The sequence below is a fragment of the Melanotaenia boesemani genome, chromosome 17 (assembly GCF_017639745.1).
Source record: "Melanotaenia boesemani isolate fMelBoe1 chromosome 17, fMelBoe1.pri, whole genome shotgun sequence".
Taxonomy (NCBI): Eukaryota; Metazoa; Chordata; class Actinopteri; order Atheriniformes; family Melanotaeniidae; genus Melanotaenia; species Melanotaenia boesemani.
Window position 1 is genome coordinate 32,371,440 of NC_055698.1, and position 7,897 is coordinate 32,379,336.

Consider the following 7,897-nt stretch of genomic DNA (forward strand, 5'->3'; position numbering starts at 1 on the left):
GATCAGGATGATCAGGATTTGTCTCCGCGTGGTCCAATCTGCTCTGACATGAGACGCCAAGCCTCTGCTGCTCGACCCCTTCGACCTGCAAACAGGAACCAGATGTTTAAAGATGGAAAATTATTCTGAATGTGTCAGACGTTCTGATCCTAAATGCTGGTTCTGGTTCTGATGGTAGCTTCTTCCTGTATTTCTTCCCTACTGTGATGCTGCCTTGCTTTTTAAAACTGGTGAATATTTGATTTGAGTTGCATGAAGGGGTTAAAGTGGGCCGGAGCCCTCCAGAGCTCAGCTCGCCACCTCACTCAAATAAATAAATTACTGAACTGAAACTAGCAGTAGTGCCACAGATACAAGATCGTTTTCACACGCACAACCTGTGTGGCTCTCTCATAAGCACCGAGACGCTGAACCAATCAAAGCACAGAATCACCCTCTGCTGGCCCCGCCCTCATTAACGCGCAGCATCTACCGAGTCAGTCACGCCGCGGTTTTCATCTGGATGAGTGCAAAATGCTTGTGAAACGGCTTTTAAGCCGGAGGGGCTAATCGGGAGGTCTGGAAGGATTCCCGGCTGGCTGCACAGCTCTTGGTCCAGTGTGCCGGCCAAAAATATAAATGAATGAATGAGTGAGTGGGTAAGTAAGAACAGGCCTACGCTTTGATCTGAGGAGTTATCTGAGAAGAATAGTAGTGATGTGTGGATCAATACTGAAACATCTATTCATTTATATAACTAAACTTTCAGGATAAAGAGGAACTACTTCTTCTTCCGCCTGCAACAGGCATGTGAAAAGCTGCGAGACGGCAGTGAAATGCAGTCGTACATGCATCCGAGGCTGCGCACATCCATTTGTCACTAGTAAAAAAACAAAAACAACACGGTAATAAACTAAAAAGACAATAAATATAAACTTATTAAGCCACAGCGCACTGCGACACACAGTGATGAGAGGAGATATTTCAGCTCCACAAACAGCAGGTTGAGGTGAGTGAAGACCACAAACTTCCTTAAACGTCCGAGAATCCGTCGTAACACAGAAGCAGCGGTGACGAGGCTGAGATGAGGAGAACTAAAGAGGAGGAGGAGGACAGGTGATGCTAGGGAGGAGACGGAGGGTGTAGGCAGGTACTATCAGAGGGAGAAAATGTTTAGCTCCGTCGCTGGGTTTTGGGGAGGTGATTTCCATCTGTCTGCTGCTGGTTTAGGTTTTTATGCTGATGTTTAAACAGCAGAAGTTCCCTGCAATCTTAAAACTAAGGCTTATGTATTGTTATATGTTATATGTTATATGTATTCACGAATACAAATAATACGGGGGGGGGTTAGTATGTGGATCCTGATGAGGTAGAAGGGGGATGGGTTCTGGTCTACTGTCTGGTGGTGGTGGTAGACTGGATCCTGGTGTGGCTAGCTCCTTGTTGGGAGCTGTGGATCTGCTGATATTGGGTCTGGGGTCTGATCTCCACCCGATTTGTGTCCTTCCTCATTACTAAAATTCAAAAATATCTCCTTTCTCTTCATTCTTATATCTTCCTCTATTAAACCAGACTGGTTCCAGGATCTATTTCTCCACATTTTCATGCTGTAGCTACTTTAAAACCAGTTAGCAGCCTTGCTAGCCTCCTCTTTAAATGAAACTGGATCCTGAGCACTTGCTTAGCCAGTGCTAAGTAACGTGGATACTGAGCTTCTCTCTGAGCATCTTTATAGTTTATTTTCAGCTCCAATGTAAAAATCTTGATGAACTGACTTGATGTGTGGTCCCTAAATACACCCACTGTAAAATTAATATTACCTGATTTTCCCACATTAGTTAAAACTAATCTAGTGCTAGCATATAACTACAATAGCACTGCTATGTAGCTTTGTGCTAACATCAGGCCTTACATAACATTAGTACTTGCAAACAAAATCTCTTCCAGAATTCTGCAGACATGTCAGGTTTTTTAAAGAATGATGCTGGTGATTCATGCAGGTCTGGAAAGATGTTTCTGTCCTCCTCCAGCAACCTGTCAATCACTTGAGGCGGCACCTGGAGTGTCCAATGCCACCCTGCCCCCCCCTCTAGCTACCCCCCTGGCTGAGAACAAATTCATGCACATAGTAGAAAAGTGTTTTTAATTCTGCAGGAATTTTATAAGTTTAAAGAACGTGTTTTTCTTTTAGGCGCTTGGTGAGCTCCGTCTGCTTGGTTGTGTGCACCTAAACGGTCCCAGAGAAAAGTCAGATGTTTATGTGTCAACACAAATAAAACAAGCGGTACCAGAATATAAATTCCTTGGGGTGTTAACCTCTTGATGTCTGGTGTGACAAATTTGCAACCAACTACATCTGACCTTTTCTCATTTTATTTCTTTTTATCAAACTAGTTTATTTTATTTATTAATTGTCTTTCTTTTTTGTCGTATTTATGTTTTTTTTTACATTGTTTATCTTTATTCATATACTTGTTCCCAGACAAAAAGAATTCGTCTTGTTTGGACATTTGTTGGATTTTTTCCTGCTGCTGCAGCTCATTTACTTTTTCAGTAAATGAATAAATGACATTTCCAGTTACGTTGTGGAGACGTATGAAACGAGAAAGTACCCGGCCGTCATCAGAAACGATGCTCGCTGACCGATCAGTTGCTTCTGCTGCAGGACTGGAAGTGACCTGCAGGTCCAGGACGGCGCCGGTCTCGCCTCTGGTCTCATCGCTGGTTTCTGGCTTCTCGGCTGAACTCATGTCCAGCCGGCTGCTCTCGCCACATCTCTCCACCATGACGTCAGCAGCTTACAGAGCAGGTATCCACCTCCTGATGAGAATAAACAAATTAATAAGATGAGTCGGACTGAACTGACATCTGGCTTCACTTTAATCAAACTGCTCCTCAATGATTTTATACTGATTTCATTTCAGGGACTCTATAAACAAAATGATCTGACACGTTTTCTTTTTACTTTTGGACTTAATAGGGCACCATTCTTTTAGTTAAGAAACAAAAACCCTGATTTAGCTTGTGTTTTTTAGCTTTGCTCACATGACTAGTGCTTGTTACGCGGTGAATTATCTTTGTGTTTATATGAAGTTGGAAGGCAACTCGTCTCCAGTGACCCTGGAGCAAAGCAGCAACACTTGTTCTCACGAAGGGACAGAAAGAGTCTCCAGACCAACTTCTTCCTTTCAGATGCTCGGTCACTAGATTTGGGTTTATCCAAAGTTTTCCCCGCATCTTTCACTGATCAATGTTTCGCACCAAAATCCACCACAAAGGTTCAGAGGAGCTCGTTTTATTTTACTTTTCTTTCATCTGCTTATTAGATTTGGTTAAAGATGTTTTCTCTTTGGCTGTGTTAGAAGTAACGTGGAACTTTATTCCATCTGACTTCTCACTGCCTCTGGAACACAGCCGGTGTCCCCGAGTTCTGCTGCTTGTTGACCCCTCCTTCATGTGCTCACCGCCAACCGGTCCAGGAACATGGCCGTCCTTCCTGGTCCTGGATCTGATGAAGGTTTTCCTTCCTGGTTCTGGTCCTGATGGAGGGTTTCCTCTCTGCTGTCTCCTCGTGCAGCTCAGGATGGAGGATTGAACCAACGAGAAGATCGGATCCAATCCATGATTTTTTTCATCTCAAGGTATTTTACAGATAAAGTTAAATTATAATCCAGTTAAAGCAAATCCATGCTTTAAGTCCTCCATCAGGACCAGAACCAGGAAAGAAAACCTCAATCAGGACCAGAACAAGGAAAGAAAACCTCAATCAGGACCAGAACCAGGAAAGAAAACCTCAATCAGGACCAGAAGAGAAACACAGTAATGTCAACAATGTCAGATATTTCTACATGGAGAGCAAAGAGCATGGAGAGCATCATGGGATGTCCTCTAACAGAGAGGAGCCCAGTGCATCATGGGACGTCCTCTAACAGAGAGGAGCCCAGTGCATCATGGGACGTCCTCTAACAGAGAGGAGCCCAGTGCATCATGGGACGTCCTCTAACAGAGAGGAGCCCAGTGCATCATGGGACGTCCTCTAACAGAGAGGAGCCCAGTGCATCATGGGACGTCCTCTAACAGAGAGGAGCCCAGTGCATCATGGGACGTCCTCTAACAGAGAGGAGCCCAGTGCATCATGGGATGTCCTCGAGCAGCGAGGAGCCCAGTGCATCATGGGATGTCCTCGAGCAGCGAGGAGCCCAGTGCATCATGGGACGTCCTCTAACAGAGAGGAGCCCAGTGCATCATGGGACGTCCTCTAACAGAGAGGAGCCCAGTGCATCATGGGACGTCCTCTAACAGAGAGGAGCCCAGTGCATCATGGGACGTCCTCTAACAGAGAGGAGCCCAGTGCATCATGGGACGTCCTCTAACAGAGAGGAGCCCAGTGCATCATGGGATGTCCTCGAGCAGCGAGGAGCCCAGTGCATCATGGGACGTCCTCGAGCAGAGAGGAGCCCAGTGCATCATGGGATGTCCTCGAGCAGAGAGGAGCCCAGTGCATCACGGGATGTCCTCGAGCAGAGAGGAGCCCAGTGCATCATGGGACGCCCCCCAGCGGCCTCGGCCTCTAGCAGCAGGACTAAGGGATGGATCAGGGCCTCTCTTGTAATACAACCCCTGGTAAAAAGTATGGAATCACCAGTCTTGGAAGAGCGCTCATGCAGTTGTTTTGTTGTTTAGAACAAAATCAGATGACAAACATGACACACAACTCTCGTCATTCCAGATGGCAACTTTCTGGCTTTAAGAAACAATAAAAGAAACAACGAAAAAAACATTATGGTAGTCAGAAAAGGTCACTTTTACTGACCAAGCACAGGGAAAAAATATGGAATAAGTCTGTTTTTTTTTGGGGGGGGGGGCTCACCCAGTCAATTTCCTTTCCCTAAATGAGCACCTGCTTCAGATTATATCTGCTTGTTAGTCTGCAGTTAAAACCACACCTGTGACCACACCTTGGAGACCTGTTTCACCAAGGGGACTGGCATGAATCATGGCTCCCACACAGGAGATGTCGCTTGAAACAAAACAGAGGATAATAAAACTTCTTGAAGAAGGTAAATCTACACGCAGTGTTTCCAAAGATGTGGGCTGTTCACAGTCAGCTGTGTCTAAGATATGGACCAAGTACAAGGAACATGGGAAGGTTGTTCAAGCTAAGCGCACTGGTAGACCAAGGCAGACATCCAAGCGTCAAGACAGAAAACTGAAGGAAATATGTCTTAAAAACAGGAAATGCACAACAAAACAAATGAAAAACAAATGGGAGGAAATTGGAGTCAATGTATGTAACCGCACTGTGAGGAATCGCCTAAAGGAAATAAGATTTTCATACAGGAAAGCAAAACGAAAACCATCATTGACACCTAAACAGACAAAGAACAGGACTAAATGGGCTTTGGAGAAGCAGTCATGGACTGTGGAGGACTGGATAAAGGTCATCTTCAGTGATGAAGGTGATGATGCTGGAACTTTTGTTTGGTGCCGTTCCAGTGAGATTTATGAAGAGGGCTGCTTGAAGAAAACATTAAAGTTTCCACAGTCCTTGATGATATGGGGCTGCATGTCAGGGGAAATGACCGTTGTCACTTCCTCAATAAATGCACGTTTACACTGACATTCTGGACAGTTTTCTTATCCCATCAATTGAAAAGATGTTTGGGGATGATGATATCATTTTCCAGGATGATAATGCATCTTGCCATAGAGCAAAAACTGTGAAGGCATTCCTTGAAGAAAGACGCATAAACTCAATGTCATGGCCTGCAAATAGTCCGGATCTCAGTCCAATTGAGAATCTGTGGTGGAAATTGAAAAAAATGGTCCATACCAAGGCTCCAACTTTTTTCCACTGATAGTTTTCTTGTTCCAACATGATCAACGCAGCGTGAGCACGTCGCTTTATTCAGTCGTCTGAGAGCAAAAACCATCACCCAGGATCACATGTGTCAAACAGCAGCTGGAAGTCGAAGCTAGCCAGATGTTTCCTTCCCAAGTCCAGGCAGAGCTCCTGGTCCAGGTAGAGGTTCTGGTCCTGGTAGAGGTCCACGTCCAGGTAGAGGTCCTGGTCCTGGTAGAGGTCCTGGTCCAGGTAGCGGTCCTGGTCCAGGTAGAGGTCCTGGTAGAGCTCCTGGTCCAGGTAGAGGTCCTGGTCCTGGTAGAGGTCCTGGTAGAGCTCCAGGTCCAGGTAGAGGTCCTGGTAGAGCTCATGGTCCAGGTAGAGGTCCTGGTAGAGCTCCTGGTCCAGGTAGAGGTCCTGGTCCTGGTAGAGGTCCTGGTAGAGCTCCAGGTCCAGGTCCTGTTTCTCTGGGTTAATATGTAGGATTTATTTATTGTGCACACAGCTGAGGAGATTCATGGAATTTATTTTAATTTGTTCTTTTTTATTTTTATTGTTCTTTTATGTTGGGATTATAAGATAGAAATAAATAAACTTAAAGATATAAGAACCTATAAGTTTGTGTGTTTTTACACATTTGCAGTGACGGGAAATGAACATATAATAACTGGAATCATGACTTTGACAATAATTGTACCAAAGAAATCAAGAATCCTTACATCCCTTGTCTGGTACTAAACATTAGGGCTTAATATCCCAGATAATGTATTAAAACCTCCCTTTCTAAGCTTGAAAGGCTTGATTTATGCATCTGTTCTTTATCCATGCTGTAGTTAAGGTGCTGAGCTCCTTAAATCCTGATTGGTGATCCTTCTTATTATTATTATTATTATTATTATTATTATTATTATTATTATTATTAATCTTCAATTATCTTCTTTACAGAAGACATAAATAATATTAAATGGCACTAAATGGATTCCATACTTTTCTGCAAACATGTTACAGAATAAGTTCCCAACGTTAAATCTGACCTGACGTCAGTTTCAGAGACTTAAGAGTAAAAACCTGGAGAAACATCACGACGCTCGCGCGCAGGCTGGTGAGCAACACAAGGCAAGCAGGCTGCAGGAGCGCCTGAACCGGGACCTGAACCAAGCCGATCCGTGCCGGGATAAACCCACCTCCGTGCACGTTGTTCTTACCGCGTTCTCGAGCCGGACGCCAGATGATCCTCTGCAGCGGGTTTTACCGATCGAGACGTGGAGAAAGAAGCACATCTCTCGGTCCCGTGTGTCCGAATGTGGGTTCGGACTTTCTGCAGATTTCCTGCAGGAGGAGCCACAGCTGGGTTGCCAGATCGTGAGAGAGAAACAAGCCGCTGGAAAAACATCCCGACATGGTGTTGGTTTCTTATGCGCGTTTACACTCAGAATTACGGCCCCTTCGTTTCACAGCTGATTTTATTACAATACTTATTAGACTATGCTTGTGAAACTTAGTGGATTTAAGTTAATAAAAAACGAAGGAAATTTGATCGTAATTCGGACAAGTGGCTCTTTAAGACGGAAGCCGTAATGTCCAGTATACACGCGCACAACAAAACGCGGTGAGGGCTGAAATGACCCCAGCAAACAGCTAAGAAAGACATTCTTGATAAAGATGTGTAATTATTTCCCTTTCAATTTTGCAATTTCTCTTTGAGATACTAAATTATTTTTCAATTAATTTTCTTTGTTCTCGCAGTAAAAAGGATTTTAATCTGATGAGAAAATGTGGACAACCAAAGGTGTAATAAAGTCAGACTGTACTATGTTGGTTACTACAACTAAGTAGTAAAACTATTTGGTTTGAGACTCTAAATAGGAGTAAATCAGGTTAACACTATGTATTAGTGTAGTTTAGATGAATATATAGTTTATTTAGTCTGACATTTACAACATTCCTCATGTTTCAACAGGAACCAGAAGTATGAACACAGATGCTCCTGCCTGCACCAACAACACACTTCATCCAACAGTTTCCCAACAGAAAATTTACAATGACAGTAATACATAACAATTCGGTCCTATACGG

At 44.1% G+C, this 7,897-nt stretch overlaps 1 long non-coding RNA gene across 1 annotated transcript; it reads right to left on the reverse strand.

The window, feature by feature from the left end:
• On the reverse strand, positions 1 to 7,136 carry LOC121657190. Its single transcript, XR_006013525.1, has 3 exons — positions 7,027 to 7,136; positions 2,592 to 2,799; positions 1 to 85 (listed from the first exon to the last, which is right to left on the reverse strand). It is a non-coding gene; the product is annotated as an uncharacterized LOC121657190 (long non-coding RNA).
• Positions 7,137 to 7,897: the final 761 nt, after the last annotated feature.